This window comes from Leuresthes tenuis, unplaced genomic scaffold (genome assembly GCF_036924035.1).
Source record: "Leuresthes tenuis unplaced genomic scaffold, fLeuTen1.0.hap1 SCAF_18, whole genome shotgun sequence".
In the NCBI taxonomy this organism is placed as follows: domain Eukaryota; kingdom Metazoa; phylum Chordata; class Actinopteri; order Atheriniformes; family Atherinopsidae; genus Leuresthes; species Leuresthes tenuis.
The window spans coordinates 25,396,897-25,418,657 of record NW_027325372.1 but is presented as its reverse complement, the minus strand read 5'-3'; the positions used below and the strand labels follow the sequence as shown (position 1 = coordinate 25,418,657).

Genomic DNA, 21,761 nt, shown 5'->3' with positions numbered 1-21,761 from the left:
GGGTATTTTAACCTTTTCTTATCCGCTTTTTACCAACTATGGTTGGACATTCACACCTTCTTACAGCAGAACACCTCCGCTCCCTGTTTTGATTATGTATGGTTTGACATTCGCACCTTCTCTCACCCGCCTTTTACTATGGTCGGCCATTCACAGCTTCCTCTCCACCATACTTGTATGGTGGGATATTCACACCAACTTGCATCCGAAGACCTCCGCCCCCACTTTTGTTGATATTTAGTCGGTCATTCGCACCTTACCCGCTTTTGGCAAACTATGGCCTTCTTGCAGCCAAACACCTCTGATCTCGCTTTTGATGATGTAAGGTTGGGCATTCAGACCTTGCTTCACCTGCTTTTCACCAAATATAGTCGGACATTCACACCCACTTGCATTCGAAGACCTCCGCCCCAAATTTTGTTGATATTTAGTCGGACATTCGCACCTTACCCGCTTTTGGCAAAATATGGCCTTCTTGCAGCCAAACACCTCTGATCTCGCTTTTGATGATGTAAGGTTGGGCATTCAGACCTTGCTTCACCTGCTTTTCACCAAATATAGTCGGACATTCACACCTTCTTGCAGCCGAACACTTCCGCTCCACCTTTTAGTGTTCTATCACACCTTTTTTTCACCGCATTTTATACATTATGGTTGGAAATTTTCAACCACTCTCATCCGAAGACCTCTCCTCCCGCTTTTGTTAATATATTTGAACTTTAGTCGGACATTCAAACCTTCTTGCAGCTGAACCACCTCCGCTCCCTGTTTTGATCATATATGGTCTGGCAATAGTACCTTTTCTTACCCGTTTGTGAGTAATTATGGCTGGACATTCACACCTACTTGCAGCCGAACACAACCTCTCTCGCTTTTGATGATGTATGGACCGGCATTCTTACCTTTTCTAACACATTTTTCAGCACTTATGGTTGGAGATTCACACCTACTCACAGCCGAACAACTCCGCTCCCGCATTTGATGGTGTATAGTCGGGCATTCTCACCCTTTCTCATCAGCTTTTTGCAAATTATGATCTGACATTCACACCTACTTGCAGTCGAACAGCTCTGCTCCCGCTTTTGATTATGTATGGTTGGATATTCGAACCTTTTCTTAACTGCTTTTTACAAACTTTGGTTGGACGTTCACACCTTCTTGTAGCCGAACACATGCACTCCTGCTTTTGATGATGTATGGTTGGGCATTCGCACCTTTTTTTTACCCATTTTTCAGGTATTATGGGTGGACATTCACACCTTCTTGCAGCTGAACACCTCCTCTCCCACTTATGATCATGTGTGGTTTGATTTTCGAAAATTTTCTTTCATGTTTTCTAGCAATTATTGATGGACATTTAGACCTTCTTGCAGCTGAACACCACCTCTCCCGATTTTGATTATGTATGGACCGGCATTTTTACCTTTTCTAACACATTTTTCAGCAATTATGGTTGGAGATTCACACCTACTCACAGCCGAACAACTCCGCTACCGCATTTGATGGTGTATAGTCGGGCATTCTCACCCTTTCTCATCAGCTTTTTGCAAATTATGATCTGACATTCACACCTACTTGCAGTCGAACAGCTCTGCTCCCGCTTTTGATTATGTATGGTTGGATATTCGAACCTTTTCTTAACTGCTTTTTACAAACTTTGGTTGGACGTTCACACCTTCTTGTAGCCGAACACATGCACTCCTGCTTTTCATGATGTATGGTTGGGCATTCGCACCTTTTTTTTACCCATTTTTCAGGTATTATGGGTGGACATTCACACCTACTTGCAGTCGAACAGCTCTGCTCCCACTTTTGATTATGTTTGGTTGGATATTCGAACCTTTTCTTAACTGCTTTTTACAAACTTTGGTCGGACGTTCACACCTTCTTGCAGCCGAACACCTCCGCTTCCGCTTTTGATGGTATATATTCGGGCATTCGAACCTTGTCTTACCCGCTTTTTACCAACTATGGTCGGACATTCGCACCATCTTACAGCGGAACACCTCCGCTCCCTCTTTTGATGGTGTATGTTCTGGCATTCGCACCTTTTCTTACCCGCTTTTTACAAACTATGGTCGGACATTCAAACCTTCTTGTAGCCAAACATATCCACTCCTGCTTTTGTTGATGTATGGTTGGGCATTCGAACCTACTTGTTGCCCGCTTTTCATTAATTATGGGTGGACATTCACACCTACTTGCAGCCGAACACCTCGGCTTCCACTTTTGATGGTGTATATTTTTGCATTCGAACCTTTTCTTACCCGCTTTTTACAAACCATGATCGGACTTTCACACCTTCTTTTAGCCGAACAACTCCGCTCCCGCTATTGATTGTGTAGAGTCGGGTATTTTAACCTTTTCTTACCCGCTTTTTACCAACTATGGTCGGACATTCACACCTTCTTACAGCGGAACACCTCCGCTCCCTCTTTTGATGGTGTATGTTCTGGCATTCGAACCTTTTCTTACCCACTTTTTACAAACTATGCTCGGACATTCACACCTTCTTGCAGCGAAACACCTCCGCTCCCTCTTTTGATTGTGTATGTTCGGGCATTCGAACCTTTTCTTACCCGCCTTTTACAAACTATGGTCGGACATTCAAACCTTCTTGTGGCCGAACACATCCACTTCTGCTTTTGATGATGTATAGTTGGGCATTCACACCTTTTCTTACCCATTTTTCAGTAATTATTGGTGGACATTCAGACCTTCTTGCAGCTGAACACCTCTGCTCCCGCTTTTGATGGTGTATAGTCGGGCTTTCGAGGCTTTTCTTCAACGGTGTTTACAAATTATGGTTGGAAATTCAGACCTTGCAGCCAAACACCTCCGCTCCCTCTTTTGATCATACATTGTCGGGCATTCGCACCTTGTCTTACCCGCGTTTTACAAACCATGGTCGGACATTCACAGCTTCCTCTCCACCATACTTGTATGGTGGGATATTCACACCCACTTGCATCCGAAGACCTCCGCCCCCACTTTTGTTGATATTTAGTCGGTCATTCACACCTTACCCGTTTTCTTGCAGCCAAACACCTCTGATCTCGCTTTTGATGATGTAAGATTGGGCATTCAGACCTTGCTTTTCCTGCTTTTCACCAACTATAGACGGACATTCACACCTTCTTGCAGCCGAACACTTCCGCTCCACCTTTTAGGTTTCTATCACACCTTTTTTTTCACCGCATTTTATAGATTATGGTTGGAAATTCTCAACCACTCATCCGAAGACCTCTCCTCCCGCTTTTGTTAATATATTTGAACTTTAGTCAGACATTCACACCTACTTGCAGCCGAACACCACCTCTCTAGCTTTTGATGATGTATGGTCCGGCATTCTTACCGTTTATAACACATTTTTCAGCAATTATGGTAGGACATTCACACCTTCTTGCAGCTGAACACCTCCTCTCCCACTTATGATCATGTGCGGATTGATTTTCGAAAATTTTCTTTCATGTTTTCTAGCAATTAATGATGGACATTTAGACCTTGCAGCTGAACACCTCCGCTCCCGCTTTTGATCATACATTGTCAGGCATTCGAACCTTGTCTTACCCGCTTTTTACAAACTTTAGTCAAACATTCACACCTTTTTTGCAGCCGAACACAGTTTTTTGCAGCCGAATCTGGGCATTCGAACCTTTTCATATCCACTTTTTACCAACTATGGTCGGACATTCACACCGTCTTACAGCGGAACACCTCCGCTCCCTCTTTTGATGGTGTATGTTCGGGCATTCGAACCTTTTCTTACCCGCTTTTTACAAACTATGCTCGGACATACAAACCTTCTTGTAGCCGAACACATCCACTCCTGCTTTTGATGATGTATGGTTGGGCATTCGAACCTACTTGTTGCCCGCTTTTCATTAATTATGGGTGGACATTCACACCTTGTCGCAGCCAAACACCTCCGCTCCCTGTTTTGATCAAGTATGGTTGGACATTCGCACCTTTTCTCACCCGCTTTTTGCAAACTATGGTCGGCCATTCACAGCTTCCTCTCCACCATACTTGTATGGTGGGATATTCACACCCACTTGCATCCGAAGACCTCCGCCCCCACTTTTGTTGATATTTAGTCGGTCATTCGCACCTTACCCTCTTTTGGCAAACTATGGCCTTCTTGCAGCCAAAAACCTCTGATCTCGCATTTGATGATGTAAGGTTGGATATTCAGACCTTGCTTCACCTGCTTTTCACCAAATATAGTCGGACATTCACACCTTCTTGCAGCCGAACACTTCCGCTCCACCTTTTAGTTTTCTATGGGGCATTCACACCTTTTTTTGCATCGCATTTTATAAAAACACCACAGGAACACCGTATTGAGGCTTTGTTCTGACCGCTCATTCGGTGTCGCATTTCTTTCAAGCAATTCTCCTGGTTAGCCCGCACTCGGCTCGCTTCCAGAGCCGTGTTAAAGTCTACTTCGCATTCCGCACCTCCGCCCACCCGCTGCACTGAGCACTCTTCAGCCCTTTTAAATGGTATAACTTTACACTACCGCACGCTCCAGCGAGCACCATTCAAGCAACAACTTTGCACTCCAGCTTCGAACATCGGCACAGTCGCAACAAGTAAGGCGACTCTACTCAGAGAAGTCACTCTGCACAGTAACAAGATTTCTTTTGCACAGACAGAAAGGGCTTCACCCGCAAAGGTAAAGCCTGCCAAAAATAGAAACAATTCATTAGTGCTGCTCTCCACGGAAGTCTTTAGTAAAAGGCGAAAGACTTGTACATTATGAAGAGAAACCAGAGTACGATTATCCATCACTGCGGGAGCAGGGCATCAGGCTAGTTGGCATAGCCACCTTCCCCATGGTGAGCTTTGCTTGGTTGAGACGCTTGATCCCCCCCCTTGCTCCTCAGCTGACCAAGTAGGAACAATCGGGCCCTGTTTGATGGCTGCCTTGTCTTTTACTCTGTGCAAAAGACAAGGCAGCCACAAACAACACGGGAACACCGTATTGAGGCTTTGTTCTGACCGCTCATTCGGTGTCGCGTTTCTTTCAAGCAATTCTCCTGGTTAGCCCGCACTCGGCTCGCTCCCAGAGCCGTGTTAAAGTCTACTTCGCATTCACTCTCTTTTCTCAGCAGACAAAAAGAAAGTTTCATCTTGGGCTCCCTGAAACTTCCATCCTGCACCGCTGTTTGCTTTTTCACAAGAGCAGAGGAGAGCGCACCATTCCCAGCGGCACTGCAGTACCGGGTCGATGCTTGGAGTGAACGGAGCAAGCTCCTTTTTTAACTCCTATTGATAAAAATCCATTTAATATGTAGTCCTCGCATAGAGGACACATCAGACATTAAACTGATAAGAACAGATACTACACTTGATCTTAGCCAAAAGGCCGAGAAGCGATAACTGTCCACTGGTTCACGTCCGAGGGCCCTTCCTGGCACCATGCGCACATGTAGCGGTGTTCTTTTTATGGCCATAGTGTCACTTTGCACCTCCGCCCACCCGCTGCACTGAGCACTCTTCAGCCCTTTTAAATGGTATAACTTTACACTACCGCACGCTCCAGCGAGCACCATTCAAGCAACAACTTTGCACTCCCAGCTTCGAACATCGGCACAGTCGCAACAAGTAAGGCGACTCTACTCAGAGAAGTCACTCTGCACAGTAACAAGATTTCTTTTGCACTGACAGAAAGGGCTTCATCCGCAAAGGTAAAGCCTGCCAAAAATAGAAACAACTCATTAGTGCTGCTCAACATTGTACTTTGCAGTAAAAGAAAGAGCAAATCTAAAGATTCAGGAATCCGAGAATAAGCTTACTTCCATGAGTTCTTCACGATTTCGGATTTTGCTATAAAATGAATTCCTTCACTCAAACTAAATTAAAACTGCTAAACCGCGAATCTGTTACATGCAAGGCAGATGTCAAATTCACCGAAATAGGATCTAAGGGTATTTGGCCAATCGAGCTGTAGCAGCTTTGGTAAAAGAGTATAAGTTGAAGAGTTTGTGAATAAAGGTGTGCGCACACATAGTGAGTTGTAGGAAAATAGGCAGGGAGCAATGCCGGCTGGGGTATAGGTTCTTGTATGTTGTCTGACTGTTTGATTTGAATGTGTTGTGTAAGTGTCCTGTTGAATGTTACATGTTTGGGCTTTGACACGCTTCACTGTGGTTGTTAACTGTGTGGTGTGTCCTGAAATGTTATATGTTTGGGCTGTGTGACATGCTTAATGCTTTTCAGTAGCAACCCACTTATTCATATATAGCAACTGACAACATAAGAAGTCCGGACATACTTTGATAGTAGTTGTAGAAGTATCCTTATTGATAATAGATAAACTAATTCATAGTGATAGAACAGTAGATGAACAGGTGCCTGCACATGTCTCATGAAAATAAAATGGGTGTATGATTGCTGACGGCAGAGCAATACTGCCAAACTTATGAGCTCTTGTGGCAAACTTGATTCAGTGTCTTGACGTGTATACGCTGTTTCGCTGACTTGTCACAAGAAACAAAGTGTGTTTGATAAGATCCGACCATTTTATTACAGGAGGATCAGTATGTATGGATTCTGATGTGACTGATAAACCCATTCGTATCTTAAGCATAATCTAACAACGCCCTGGCACACAATCAAAAAAAAAAAGAGAGAGCGGTTTTGTGTCCCCACAGTCCATAATGTAGAAAAGAGAGAAAAAAGCCTTTCTGATTTGGTGTGTGTGCTCACAGTGCAGAGTGTAGAGAAAAGAGAGAAAAGAAAGCCGTTTTGGTGTCACGGGTGTTTTGACTTACACACACACATTTCTGAATTGAGAAAGGAAATTATTTTAGAGGAAGCACTAGAGTTTAGATCCCACATTTGTTGATAGGTATTCATTTAATTTTTCTTTTAATCAGTTTTAAAGTGAATACTAACTGAGAAATGAAAAAGGTGAAGAGTTTAGAAGCTTGGTTCAAGAGCAAAACTTGGTTTATGATCAGCTGAGTCTCTAAACAGAACAGCAAAGGGCTTCATCGAACATTTAAAAAAGATTCAGATTGTTAGAATATCCAGAATTTATAGGAATGGTGGTGATTACTCTTATTTTCTAGAATGGAAATAACTGCACCATGTCTGTTTTATGAATTTAAGGGGCTAAAAAGTTTTGTTCTCGTTTTTCTATGATTAACCGAATGTATGTGAGAGTCCAAAGAGACAGAAGGGTTACGGCCGAGCGCTGGACCTTCCAAAAAAGATGAGACAGGCTGGACTCGTGCCATACTAGTTAAGACCTGCCAGTGGATAACAGGTTCTTTAAACTCACACAAACTCACACACGTTCGCACACATACACCCATACACACACACATTCTTGAACTTGCTGCAAGATTAAACCTTTGCATTAACTGACTCCAGCAACTCTGAGTCTCATTGAGAGACTTTTCTCAACAATTGGGTCCTCAAACCAGATCTCAACGTTTTTTCCGCTGTCCAGGGTCGGAGCTGAAACCGTGCACGGGGGAGTCCAGTACTCCTAATGAAAGACCCCCTGCTGAATTGCGGTAATTAGGGGCCAGTGTCCACTGAAAGGGGGAAAAAGGGACGAGATCGTACTTTTGAATCAATGGCCAGAAGCCATTGGCAGTGCAGGCATCAACAATAATGGTGTTATTTCACCCATTAACACTTAAGGTACCTCATGCAGTGGCTGTGATATGGTTACTTAACAAAATATCTTTACCAGACATCTCTCCTACATAACAGTTCTTCTTTCACAGCCACACCTTGTTGTCGAGAGATGTGCTACACTTAATCCATCCACACTGCTACCTACCCCACAGATGGAAAGCCTCATGATTGCATGTCAGAAATAACCATCAGTGTTTTACCCAGGCCAGACTTAACTGATATACGTTATGAAAATGCAGAAATAACTATATTTATTCAACAGATCAAGGAAAAAAACCCTGATGGCACAAATGCTACAGGATTTGCAGTAGTAACAGAAACTGAAGTTTTCTTAAAACAACCACTACCAAAAAATTACTCTGTTCAAGCAGTCGAATTGGTAGCTTTAACTGAAGCTTGTAAATTAAATAACAAAAAGGTTGTTAACGTTTACACTGACAGTCAGTATGCCTTCTCAACTGTACATGTGTTAACACAGCATTGGAAAAACAGGTATGTTGACATCCACAGCTAAATGTATAAACTACAAATATTTTAGCATTATGAGATGTTATTCAATTGCCATCTACAATAGACTCGTATGAATGACCGGAAGGAAAACCATACTGCCAAAGAATTTGTATAAATATGCTGCAGTATTGAGCCACGGACCATGTCATGTCTCAACAGGAGTGATGGAAGCAATAATGAACAAGGTTTTTACAGCATATGGTTTTACTAATTATTGAAATTTTTTTTTAGAATAAATAAATGAATAAAGTTTTGTCTAGCAGGTCAAATATGTACAAAATACATTCCACAGGGCAATCTAAGACCAAAACGAAGATAATTCCCTAAGCCAGTGTATCTTTTTCAACATATTTGTTTGAATTTCATTATTTCATTATTGTGTAGATTTCATTGAACTAAATTAATGTTAAGGGAAACGATTCTGCTCAGTGACAACAGAGGTTTTTACCAAACGGTCTGAAATATTTCCACGTGCATAAGCAGATGCACATTGTGCCAGGAAGGGCCCTCGGACGTGAACCAGTGGACAGTTATCGCTTCTCTGCCTTTTGGCTAAGATCAAGTGTAGTATCTGTTCTTATCAGTTTAATGTCTGATATGTCCTCTATGCGAGGACTACATATTAAATGGATTTTTATCAATAGGAGTTGAAAAAGGAGCTTGCTCCGTTCACTCCAAGCATCGACCCGGTACTGCAGTGCCGCTGGGAACGGTGCGCTCTCCTCTGCTCTTGTGAAAAAGCAAACAGCGGTGCAGGATGGAAGTTTCAGGGAGCCCAAGATGAAACTTTCTTTTAATCTGCTGAGAAAAGAGAGTGAATGCGAAGCAGACTTTAACACGGCTCTGGGAGCGAGCCGTGTGCGGGCTAACCGGGAGAATTGCTTGAAAGAAATGCGACACCGAATGAGCGGTCAGAACAAAGCCTCAATACGGTGTTCCCGTGTTGTTTGTGGCTGCCTTGTCTTTTGCACAGAGTAAAAGACAAGGCAGCCATCGAATAGGGCCAGATTGTTCCTACTTGGTCAGCCGAGGAGCAAGGGGGGGTAGCAAGCGTCTCAACCAAGAAAAGCTCACCATGGGGAAGGTGGCTATGCCAACTAGCCTGATGCCCTGCTCCCGCAGTGATGGATAATCGTACTCTGGTTTCTCTTCATAACGTACAAGTCTTTCGCCTTTTACTAAAGACTTCTGTGGAGAGCAGCACTAATGAATTGTTTCTGTTTTTGGCAGGCTTTACCTTTGGGGGTGAAGCCCTTTCTGTCTGTGCAAAAGAAATCTTGTTAATGTGCAGAGTGACTTCTCTGAGTAGAGTCGCCTTACTTGTTGGGACTGTGCCGATGTTCGAAGCTGGAGTGCAAAGTTGTTGCTTGAATGGTGCTCGCTGGAGCGTGCGGTAGTGTAAAGTTATACCATTTAAAAGGGCTGAAGAGTGCTCAGTGCAGCGGGTGGGCGGAGGTGCAAAGAGACACTATGGCCATAAAAAGAACACCGCTACAAGTGCGCATTGTGCCAGGAAGGGCCCTCGGACGTGAACCAGTGGACAGATATCGCTTCTCGGCCTTTTGGCTAAGATCAAGTGTAGTATCTGTACTTATCAGTTTAATATGTGATATGTCTATGGAAGGACTACATATTAAATGGATTTGTATCAATAGGAGTTGAAAAAGGAGCTTGCTCCGTTCACTCCAAGCATCGACCCGGTACTGTAGTGCCGCTGGGAACGGTGCGCTCTCCTCTGCTCTTGTGAAAAAGCAAACAGTGGTGCAGGATGGAAGTTTCAGGAAGCCCAAGATGAAACTTTCTTTTAGTCTGCTGAGAAAAGAGAGTGAATGCGAAGTAGACTTTAACACGGCTCTGGGAGCGAGCCGAGTGCGGGCTAACCGGGAGAATTGCTTGAAAGAAACGCGACACCGAATGAGCGCTCAGAACAAAGCCTCGGTGTTCCTGTGGTGTTTTTATAAAATGCGGTGAAAAAAAAGGTGCGAATGCCCCATAGAAAACTTAAAGGTGGAGCGGAAGTGTTCGGCTGCAAGAAGGTGTGAATGTCCGACTATATTTGGTGAAAAGCAGGTGAAGCAAGGTCTGAATGCCCAACCTTACATCATCAAAAGCGAGATCAGAGGTTTTTGGCTGCAAGAAGACCATAGTTTGCCAAAAGCGGGTAAGGTACGAATGACCGACTAAATATCAACAAAAGTGGGGGCGGAGGTCTTCGGATGCAAGTAGGTGTGAATATCCCACCATACAAGTATGGTGGAGAGGAAGCTGTGAATGGCCGACCATAGTTTGCAAAAAGCGGGTGAGAAAAGGTGCGAATGTCCAACCATACATGATCAAAACAGGGAGCGGAGGTGTTTGGCTGCGACAAGGTGTGAATGTCCACCCATAATTAATGAAAAGCGGGCAACAAGTAGGTTCGAATGCCCAACCATACATCATCAAAAGCAGGAGTGGATGTGTTCGGCTACAAGAAGGTTTGAATGTCCGAGCATAGTTTGTAAAAAGCGGGTAAGAAAAGGTTCGAATGCCCGAACATACACCATCAAGAGAGGGAGCGGAGGTGTTCCGCTGTAAGACGGTGTGAATGTCCGACCATAGTTGGTAAAAAGTGGGTATGAAAAGGTTCGAATGCCCAAATTCGGCTGCAAAAAACTGTGTTCGGCTGCAAAAAGGTGTGAATGTTTGACTAAAGTTTGTAAAAAGCGGGTAAGACAAGGTGCGAATGCCTGACAATGTATGATCAAAAGCGGGAGCGGAGGTGGTCAGCTGCAAGAAGGTCTAAATGTCCATCATTAATTGCTAGAAAACATGAAAGAAAATTTTCGAAAATCAATCCGCACATGATCATAAGTGGGAGAGGAGGTGTTCAGTTGCAAGAAGGTGTGAATATCCTACCATAATTGCTGGAAAATGTGTTAGAAACGGTAAGAATGCCGGACCATACATCATCAAAAGCTAGAGAGGTGGTGTTCGGCTGCAAGTAGGTGTGAATGTCTGACTAAAGTTCAAATATATTAACAAAAGCGGGAGGAGAGGTCTTCGGATGAGTGGTTGAGAATTTCCAACCATAATCTATAAAATGCGGTGAAAAAAAAGGTGTGATAGAAACCTAAAAGGTGGAGCGGAAGTGTTCGGCTGCAAGAAGGTGTGAATGTCCGTCTATAGTTGGTGAAAAGCAGGAAAAGCAAGGTCTGAATGCCCAATCTTACATCATCAAAAGCGAGATCAGAGGTGTTTGGCTGCAAGAAAACGGGTAAGGTGTGAATGACCGACTAAATATAAACAAAAGTGGGGGCGGAGGTCTTCGGATGCAAGTGGGTCTGAATATCCCACCATACAAGTATGGTGGAGAGGAAGTTGTGAATGGCCGACCATAGTTTGCAAAAAGCGGGTGAGAAAAGGTGCGAATGTCCAAACATACATGATCAAAACAGGGAGCGGAGGTGTTTGGCTGCGACAAGGTGTGAATGTCCACCCATAATTAATGAAAAGCGGGCAACAAGTAGGTTCGAAAGCCCAACCATACATCAACAAAAGCAGGAGTGGATGTGTTTGGCTACAAGAAGGTTTGAATGTCCGAGCATAGTTTGTAAAAAGCGGGTAAGAAAAGGTGCGAATGCCCGACAATGTATGATCAAAAGAGGGAGTGGAGGTTTTCGGCTACAAGAAGGTTTGAATGTCCGAGCATAGTTTGTAAAAAGCGGGTAAGAAAAGGTGCGAATGCCCGACAATGTATGATCAAAAGAGGGAGTGGAGGTTTTCGGCTACAAGAAGGTTTGAATGTCCGACCATAGTTTGTAAAAAGTGGGTAAGAAAAGGTGCGAATGCCCGAACATACACCATCAAAAGAGGGAGCGGAGGTGTTCCGCTGAAAGACGGTGTGAATGTCCGACCATAGTTTGTAAAAAGCGGGTAAGAAAAGGTTCGAATGCCCGAATATATACCATCAAAAGCGGAAGCGGAGGTGTTCGGCTGCAAGAAGGTGTGAACGTCCGACCAAAGTCTGTAAAAAGCAGTTAAGAAAAGGTTAGAATATCCAACCAAACATAATCAAAAGTGGGAGCAGAGCTGTTCGACTGCAAGTAGGTGTGAATGTCCACCCATAATTCCTGGAAAATGGGTAAGAAAAGGTGCGAATGCCCAACCATACATCATCAAAAGAAGAAGTGGATGTGTTCTGCTACAAGGTTTGAATAGCCGACCATAGTTTGTAAAAAGTGGGTAAGAAAAAGTTTGAATGCCCGAACATACACCATCAAAAGAGGGAGCGGAGGTGATCCGCTGTAAGACGGTGTGAATGTCCGACCATAGTTGGTAAAAAGCGGGTAAGAAAAGGTTAAAATACCCGACTGTACACAATCAATAGCGGGAGCGGAGTTGTTCGGCTACAAGAAGGTGTGAAAGTCCGACCGTGGTTTGTAAAACGCGGGTAAGTCAAGTTGCGAATGCCCGACAATGTATGATCAAAAGAGGGAGCGGAGTTGTTCGGCTGCAAGGTCTGAATTTCCAACCATAATTTGTAAAAACCAGGGAAGAAAAGCCTCGAAAGCCCGACTATACACAATCAAAAGCGGGAGCGGAGGTGTTCAGCTGCAAGAATGTCTGAATGTCCACCAATAATTACTCAAAAATGGGTAAGAAAAGGTGTGAATGCCCAACTATACATCATCAAAAGCAGAAGTGGATGTGTTCGGCCACAAGAAGGTTTGAATGTCCGACCATAGTTTTTAAAAAGCGGGTAAGAAAAGGTGCGAATGCCCGACAATGTATGATCAAAAGAGGGAGTGGAGGTTTTCGGCTACAAGAAGGTTTGAATGTCCGACCATAGTTTGTAAAAAGCGGGTAAGAAAAAGTGCGAATGCCCGAACATACACCATCAAAAGAGGGAGCGGAGGTGTTCCGCTGAAAGACGGTGTGAATGTCCGACCATAGTTGGTAAAAAGCGGGTAAGAAAAGGTTCGAATGCCCAAATTCGGCTGCAAAAAACTGTGTTCGGCTGCAAAAAGGTGTGAATGTTTGACTAAAGTTTGTAAAAAGCGGGTAAGACAAGGTGCGAATGCCTGACAATGTATGATCAAAAGCGGGAGCGGAGGTGGTCAGCTGCAAGAAGGTCTAAATGTCCATCATTAATTGCTAGAAAACATGAAAGAAAATTTTCGAAAATCAATCCGCACATGATCATAAGTGGGAGAGGAGGTGTTCAGTTGCAAGAAGGTGTGAATATCCTACCATAATTGCTGGAAAATGTGTTAGAAACGGTAAGAATGCCGGACCATACATCATCAAAAGCTAGAGAGGTGGTGTTCGGCTGCAAGTAGGTGTGAATGTCTGACTAAAGTTCAAATATATTAACAAAAGCGGGAGGAGAGGTCTTCGGATGAGTGGTTGAGAGTTTCCAACCATAATCTATAAAATGCGGTGAAAAAAAAGGTGTGATAGAAACCTAAAAGGTGGAGCGGAAGTGTTCGGCTGCAAGAAGGTGTGAATGTCCGTCTATAGTTGGTGAAAAGCAGGAAAAGCAAGGTCTGAATGCCCAATCTTACATCATCAAAAGCGAGATCAGAGGTGTTTGGCTGCAAGAAAACGGGTAAGGTGTGAATGACCGACTAAATATAAACAAAAGTGGGGGCGGAGGTCTTCGGATGCAAGTGGGTCTGAATATCCCACCATACAAGTATGGTGGAGAGGAAGTTGTGAATGGCCGACCATAGTTTGCAAAAAGCGGGTGAGAAAAGGTGCGAATGTCCAAACATACATGATCAAAACAGGGAGCGGAGGTGTTTGGCTGCGACAAGGTGTGAATGTCCACCCATAATTAATGAAAAGCGGGCAACAAGTAGGTTCGAAAGCCCAACCATACATCAACAAAAGCAGGAGTGGATGTGTTTGGCTACAAGAAGGTTTGAATGTCCGAGCATAGTTTGTAAAAAGCGGGTAAGAAAAGGTGCGAATGCCCGACAATGTATGATCAAAAGAGGGAGTGGAGGTTTTCGGCTACAAGAAGGTTTGAATGTCCGAGCATAGTTTGTAAAAAGCGGGTAAGAAAAGGTGCGAATGCCCGACAATGTATGATCAAAAGAGGGAGTGGAGGTTTTCGGCTACAAGAAGGTTTGAATGTCCGACCATAGTTTGTAAAAAGTGGGTAAGAAAAGGTGCGAATGCCCGAACATACACCATCAAAAGAGGGAGCGGAGGTGTTCCGCTGAAAGACGGTGTGAATGTCCGACCATAGTTTGTAAAAAGCGGGTAAGAAAAGGTTCGAATGCCCGAATATATACCATCAAAAGCGGAAGCGGAGGTGTTCGGCTGCAAGAAGGTGTGAACGTCCGACCAAAGTCTGTAAAAAGCAGTTAAGAAAAGGTTAGAATATCCAACCAAACATAATCAAAAGTGGGAGCAGAGCTGTTCGACTGCAAGTAGGTGTGAATGTCCACCCATAATTCCTGGAAAATGGGTAAGAAAAGGTGCGAATGCCCAACCATACATCATCAAAAGAAGAAGTGGATGTGTTCTGCTACAAGGTTTGAATAGCCGACCATAGTTTGTAAAAAGTGGGTAAGAAAAAGTTTGAATGCCCGAACATACACCATCAAAAGAGGGAGCGGAGGTGATCCGCTGTAAGACGGTGTGAATGTCCGACCATAGTTGGTAAAAAGCGGGTAAGAAAAGGTTAAAATACCCGACTGTACACAATCAATAGCGGGAGCGGAGTTGTTCGGCTACAAGAAGGTGTGAAAGTCCGACCGTGGTTTGTAAAACGCGGGTAAGTCAAGTTGCGAATGCCCGACAATGTATGATCAAAAGAGGGAGCGGAGTTGTTCGGCTGCAAGGTCTGAATTTCCAACCATAATTTGTAAAAACCAGGGAAGAAAAGCCTCGAAAGCCCGACTATACACAATCAAAAGCGGGAGCGGAGGTGTTCAGCTGCAAGAATGTCTGAATGTCCACCAATAATTACTCAAAAATGGGTAAGAAAAGGTGTGAATGCCCAACTATACATCATCAAAAGCAGAAGTGGATGTGTTCGGCCACAAGAAGGTTTGAATGTCCGACCATAGTTTTTAAAAAGCGGGTAAGAAAAGGTGCGAATGCCCGACAATGTATGATCAAAAGAGGGAGTGGAGGTTTTCGGCTACAAGAAGGTTTGAATGTCCGACCATAGTTTGTAAAAAGCGGGTAAGAAAAAGTGCGAATGCCCGAACATACACCATCAAAAGAGGGAGCGGAGGTGTTCCGCTGAAAGACGGTGTGAATGTCCGACCATAGTTGGTAAAAAGCGGGTAAGAAAAGGTTCGAATGCCCGAATATATACCATCAAAAGCGGAAGTGGAGGTGTTCGGCTGCAAGAAGGTGTAAACGTCCAACCAAAGTTTGTAAAAAGCAGTTAAGAAAAGGTTCGAATATCCAACCAAACATATTCAAAAGTGGGAGCAGAGCTGTTCGACTGCAAGTAGGTGTGAATGTCCACCCATAATTCCTGAAAAATGGGTAAGAAAAGGTGTGAATGCCCAACCATACATCATCAAAAGAAGAAGTAGATGTGTTCTGCTACAAGAAGGTTTGAATGTCTGACCATAATTTGTAAAAAGTGGGTAAGAAAAAATTCGAATGCCCGAAAATACACCATCAAAAGCGGGAGCGGAGGTGTTCAGCTGCAAGAAGGTCTGAAGGTCCACCAATAATTACTGAAAAATGGGTAAGAAAAGGTGTGAATGCCCAACTATACATCATCAAAAGCAGAAGTGGATGTGTTCTGCCACAAGAAGGTTTGAATGTCCGACCATAGTTTGTAAAAGGCGGGTAAGAAAAGGTTTGAATGCCCGAACATACACAATCAAAAGAGGGAGCGGAGGTGTTTCGCTGCAAGAAGGTGTGAATGTCCGAGCATAGTTTGTAAAAAGTGAGTAAGAAAAGGTTCGAATGCCAGAACATACACCATCAAAAGAGGGAGCGGAGGTGTTCCGCTGTAAGAAGGTGTGAATGTCCGACCATGGTTGGTAAAAAGCGGGTAAGAAAAGGTTAAAATACCCAACTCTACACAATCAATAGCGGGAGCGGAGTTGTTCGGCTAAAAGAAGGTGTGAAAGTCCGACCATGGTTTGTAAAAAACGGGTAAGAAAAGGTTCGAATGCCAAAATATACACCATCAAAAGCGGAAGCCGAGGTGTTCGGCTGCAAGTAAGTGTGAATGTCAGATCATAATTTGCAAAAAGCTGATGAGAAAGGTGTGAATGACCGACAATAATTGCTGAAAAATGTGTTAGAAAAGGTAAGAATGCCGGACCATTCATCATCAAAAGCGGGAGAAGAGGTGTTCGGCTGTAAGAAGCTGTGAATGTCCAGCCATAATTACTCAAAAACGGGTAAGAAAAGGTAGTATTGCCAGACCATAAATGATCAAAACAGGGAGCGGAGGGGTTCCGCTGTAAGAAGGTGTGAATGTCCGACCATAATTGGTAAAAAGCGGGTAAGAAAAGGTTAAAATATGCGACTGTACACAATCAATAGCGGGAGCGGAGTTGTTTGGCTACTAAAAGGTGTGAAAGTCCGACCAAAATTCCTCAAAAATGGGTAAAAAAAAAGGTGCGAATGCCCAACCATACATCATCAAAAGCAGGACTGGATGTGTTCGGCTACAAGAAGTTTTGAATGTCCGAGCATAGTTTGTAAAAAGCGGGTAAGAAAAGGTTCGAATGCCCGAACATACACCATCAAAAGAGGGAGCGGAGGTGTTCCGCCATAAGAAGGTGTGAATGTCCGACCGTAGTTGGTAAAAAGTGGGTAAGAAAAGGTTAAAATACCCGACTGTGCACAATCAATAGCGGGAGCGAATGTGTTCGGCTACAAGAAGGTGTGAAAGTCCGACCATGTTTTGTAAATAGCGGGTAAGAAAAGGTGCGAATGCCCGACAATGTATGATCAAAAGAGGGAGCGGAGGTTTTCGGCTAAAAGAAGGTCTGAATGTCCAACCATAATTTGTAAAAACCGGGGAAGAAAAGGCTCGAAAGTCCGACTATACACCATCAAAAGCGGGAGCAGAGGGGTTCAGCTGCAAGAAGGTCTGAATGTCCATCAATAATTGCTAGAAAACATGAAAGAAAATTTTCGAATATCAAACCGCACATGATCATAAGTGGGAGCGGAGGTGTTCAGCTGCAAGAAGGTGTGAATGTCCACCCTAAATTCCTCAAAAATGGGTAAAAAAAAAGGTGCAAATGCCAACCATACATCATCAAAAGCAGGACTCGATGTGTTCGGCTACAAGAAGGTTTGAATGTCCGAGCATAGTCTGTTCTTATCAGTTTAATGTCTGATATGTCCTCTATGCGAGGACTACATATTAAATGGATTTTTATCAATAGGAGTTGAAAAAGGATAAGTGCGAATGACCGACTAAATATCAACAAAAGTGTCTTTGGATGCAAGTGGGTGTGAATATCCCACCATACAAGTATGGTGGAGAGGAAGCTGTGAATGGCCGACCATAGTTTGCAAAAAGCGGGTGAGAAAGGTGCGAATGTCCAACCATACATGATCAAAACAGGGAGTGGAGGTGTTTGGCTGCGACAAGGTGTGAATGTCCACCCATAATCAATTAAAAGCGGGCAACAAGTAGGTTCGAATGCCCAACCATACATCAACAAAAGCAAGAGTGGATGTGTTTGGCTACAAGAAGGTTTGAATGTCCGAGCATAGTTTGTAAAAAGTGGGTAAGGAAAGGTGCGAATGCCCGAACATACACCATCAAAAGAGGGAGCGAGGTGTTCCGCTGTAAGATGGTGCGAATGTCCGACCATAGTTGGTAAAAAGCGGGTAAGAAAAGGTTCGAATGCCCGAATATATACCATCAAAAGCGGAAGCGGAGGTGTTCGGCTGCAAGAAGGTGTGAACGTCCGACCAAAGTTTCTAAAAAGCAGTTAAGAAAAGGTTCGAATATCCAACCAAACATAATCAAAAGTGGGAGCAGAGCTGTTCGACTGCAAGTAGGTGTGAATGTCCACCCATAATTCCTGAAAAATGGTAAGAAAAGGTGCGAATGCCCAACCATACATCATCAAAGAAGAAGTGGATGTGGTCGGCTACAAGAAGGTTTGAATGTCCGAGCATAGTCTGTTCTTATCAGTTTAATGTCTGATATGTCCTCTATGCGAGGACTACATATTCATATTAAATGGATTTTTATCAATAGGAGTTGAAAAAGGATAAGTGCGAATGACCGACTAAATATCAACAAAAGTGTCTTCGGATGCAAGTGGGTGTGAATATCCCACCATACAAGTATGGTGGAGAGGAAGCTGTGAATGGCCGACCATAGTTTGCAAAAAGCGGGTGAGAAAAGGTGCGAATGTCCAACCATACATGATCAAAACAGGGAGTGGAGGTGTTTGGCTGCGACAAGGTGTGAATGTCCACCCATAATCAATGAAAAGCGGGCAACAAGTAGGTTCGAATGCCCAACCATACATCAACAAAAGCAAGAGTGGATGTGTTTGGCTACAAGAAGGTTTGAATGTCCGAGCATAGTTTGTAAAAAGTGGGTAAGGAAAGGTGCGAATGCCCGAACATACACCATCAAAAGAGGGAGCGGAAGTGTTCCGCTGTAAGATGGTGCGAATGTCCGACCATAGTTGGTAAAAAGCGGGTAAGAAAAGGTTCGAATGCCCGAATATATACCATCAAAAGCGGAAGCGGAGGTGTTCGGCTGCAAGAAGGTGTGAACGTCCGACCAAAGTTTCTAAAAAGCAGTTAAGAAAAGGTTCGAATATCCAACCAAACATAATCAAAAGTGGGAGCAGAGCTGTTCGACTGCAAGTAGGTGTGAATGTCCACCCATAATTCCTGAAAAATGGGTAAGAAAAGGTGCGAATGCCCAACCATACATCATCAAAAGAAGAAGTGGATGTGTTCTGCTACAAGAAGGTTTGAATGTCCGACCATACTTTGTAAAAAGTGGGTAAGAAAAAGTTCGAATGCCCGAACATACACCATCAAAAGAGGGAGCGGAGGTGTTCCGCTGTAAGACGGTGTGAATGTCCGACCATAGTTGGTAAAAAGTGGGTAAGAAAAGGTTCGAATGCCAGAACATACACCATCAAAAGAGGGAGCGGAGGTGTTCCGCTGTAAGAAGGTGTGAATGTCCGACCATAGTTGGTAAAAAGCGGGTAAGAAAAGGTTCGAATGCCCGAACATACACCATCAAAAGAGGGAGCGGAGGTGTTCCGCTGTAAGACGGTGTGAATGTCCGACCATAATTGGTAAAAAGCGGGTAAGAAAAGGTTAAAATACCCGACTGTACACAATCAATAGTGGGAGCGGAGTTGTTCGGCTACAAGAAGGTGTGAAAGTCCGACCATGGTTTGTAAAACGCGGTTAAGAAAAGGTGCGAATGCCCGACAATGTATGATCAAAAGAGGGAGCGGAGGTTTTCGGCTGCAAGAAGGTCTGAATTTCCAACCATAATTTGTAAAAACCGGGGAAGAAAAGGCTCGAAAGCCCGACTATACACCATCAAAAGCGGGAGCAGAGGTGTTCAGCTGCAAGAAGGTCTCAATGTCCATCAATAATTGCTAGAAAACATGAAAGAAAATTTTCGAATATCAAACCGCACATGATCATTTGCGGGAGAGGAGCTGTTCAGCTGCAAGAAGGTGTAATATATATAATAATATAATTCCTGAAAAATGGATAAAAAAAGGTGCGAATGCCCAACCATACAACATCAAAAGCAGGTGTGAATGTGAGATCATAATTTGCAAAAACCTGATGAGAAATGGTGAGAATGCCCGACTATACACCATCAAATGCGGGAGCGGAGGTGTTCGGCTGTGAGTAGGTGTGAATGTCCGACCATACTTGCTGAAAAATATGACAAAGCAGTTTTCACTTGGTTTGAGTGAAGGAATTCATTTTATATCAAAATCCGAAATTGTGTAGAACTCGTGGAAATAAGTTTATTCTCGGATTCCTAAAGGTTTAGTGTTATTCTTTGGTATACTGCAAAGTAATACTTTCTATTTTGTTGAAACCGATTCAGACATGGATAAATATGAAGGACAAAGCAGTTTTAACTTGGTTTGAGTTAAGGAATTCATTTTATATCAAAATCCGAAATTGTGTAGAACTGGAGAAAATAAGCTTATTCTCGGATTACTAAAGGTTTAGTGTTGTTCTTTGGTATACTGCAAAGTAATACTTTCTTTTTTGTTGAAACCTATTCAGACATAGATAAATATGAAGGACAAAGCAGTTTTAACTTGGTTTGAGTGAAGGAATTCAATTGTATATCAAAATCCGAAATTGTGTAGAACTCGTCAATCGACGCTTATTCTCGGATTCCTGAAAAGGTTTAGAGTTGTTCTTTCCTATCCTGCAAAGTACAACGTTCTTTTTTTGTTTAAAGCTATTTAGACATGGGTAAATATGAAGGACAAAGCAGTTTTAACTTGGTTTGAGTGAAGGAATTCATCTTATATCAAAATCCGAAATTGTGTAGAATTGGTGACAAGAAGCTTATTCTCGGATTCCTAAAGGTTTAGTGTTGTTCTTTGGTATACTGCAAAGTAATACTTTCTTTTTTGTTGAAACCTATTCATACATGGATAAATATTAAGGACAAAGCAGTTTTAACTTGGTTTGAGTGAAGGAATTCATTTTATATCAAAATCCGAAATTGTGTAGAACTCGTGAAAAGAAGCTTATTCTCGGATTCCTGAAAAAAACTAGTGTTTTTCTTTCCTATCCTGCACAGTACTACGTTCTTTTTTGTTTAAAGCTATTTAGACATGGGTAAATATGAAGGACAAAGCAGTTTTAACTTGGTTTGAGTGAAGGAATTCATTTTATATCAAAATCCGGAATTGTGTAGAACTCGTCAATCGACGCTTATTCTCGGATTTCTGCAAAGGTTTATAGTTGTTCTTTCCTATCCTGCAAAGTACAACGTTCATTTTTTGTTTAAAGCTATTTAGAAATGGATAAATATGAAGGACAAAGCAGTTCCTTCTGTGGGTACAGTAGCTCCCTGAATATGGTGACTGCAGGCCCTGAGCCTGGTGGACATAAGGCCCTCCTGCCCTGTGTTGGGTCCCAGGTTGCGGGGATGCCTATTGCAGCCAGTCTCTGGCTGCCCTCTCCGGGGTGGGAGGGACCAGGCGGATGAATTAATTATTCTGCTAGTTTATATATTTTAAACATAAACAATAAACATTTATAAAACTTCCCTTGGCAAGGAAAATCTGTTTGGCATAAAAGGTATTCAGACTACAATTCTGCTGCCATAATGCACAACTGTGGATTTTGATATAAAATGAATTCCTTCACTCAAACCAAGTTAAAACTGCTTTGTCCTTAATATTTATCCATGTATGAATAGGTTTCAACAAAAAAGAACGTTGTACTTTGCAGGATAGGAAAGAACAACACTAAACCTTTAGGAATCCGAGAATAATCTTATTTTCACGAGTTCTACACAATTTCGGATTTTGATATAAAATGAATTCCTTCACTCAAACCAAGTTAAAACTGCTTTGTCCTTCATATTTACCCATGTCTAAATAGCTTTAAACAAAAAAGAACGTAGTACTTTGCAGGATAGG

At 43.1% G+C, this 21,761-nt stretch overlaps 5 non-coding genes across 5 annotated transcripts; 3 read left to right on the top strand and 2 right to left on the bottom strand.

Annotated features, from left to right (window-relative positions):
- Positions 1-4,667: 4,667 nt before the first annotated feature.
- LOC140276392 (U5 spliceosomal RNA) lies at positions 4,668-4,781 on the bottom strand. Its single transcript, XR_011908990.1, has one exon. It is a non-coding gene; the product is annotated as a U5 spliceosomal RNA (small nuclear RNA).
- Positions 4,782-5,192: 411 nt separating this feature from the next.
- On the bottom strand, positions 5,193-5,383 carry LOC140276384 (U2 spliceosomal RNA). Its single transcript, XR_011908983.1, has one exon. It is a non-coding gene; the product is annotated as a U2 spliceosomal RNA (small nuclear RNA).
- Positions 5,384-8,698: 3,315 nt separating this feature from the next.
- Positions 8,699-8,889, top strand: LOC140276112 (U2 spliceosomal RNA). The gene has a single exon (XR_011908796.1). It is a non-coding gene; the product is annotated as a U2 spliceosomal RNA (small nuclear RNA).
- Positions 8,890-9,300: 411 nt separating this feature from the next.
- LOC140275769 (U5 spliceosomal RNA) lies at positions 9,301-9,414 on the top strand. Its single transcript, XR_011908486.1, has one exon. It is a non-coding gene; the product is annotated as a U5 spliceosomal RNA (small nuclear RNA).
- A 298-nt stretch (positions 9,415-9,712) lies between these two features.
- Positions 9,713-9,900, top strand: LOC140276067 (U2 spliceosomal RNA). The gene has a single exon (XR_011908755.1). It is a non-coding gene; the product is annotated as a U2 spliceosomal RNA (small nuclear RNA).
- Positions 9,901-21,761: the final 11,861 nt, after the last annotated feature.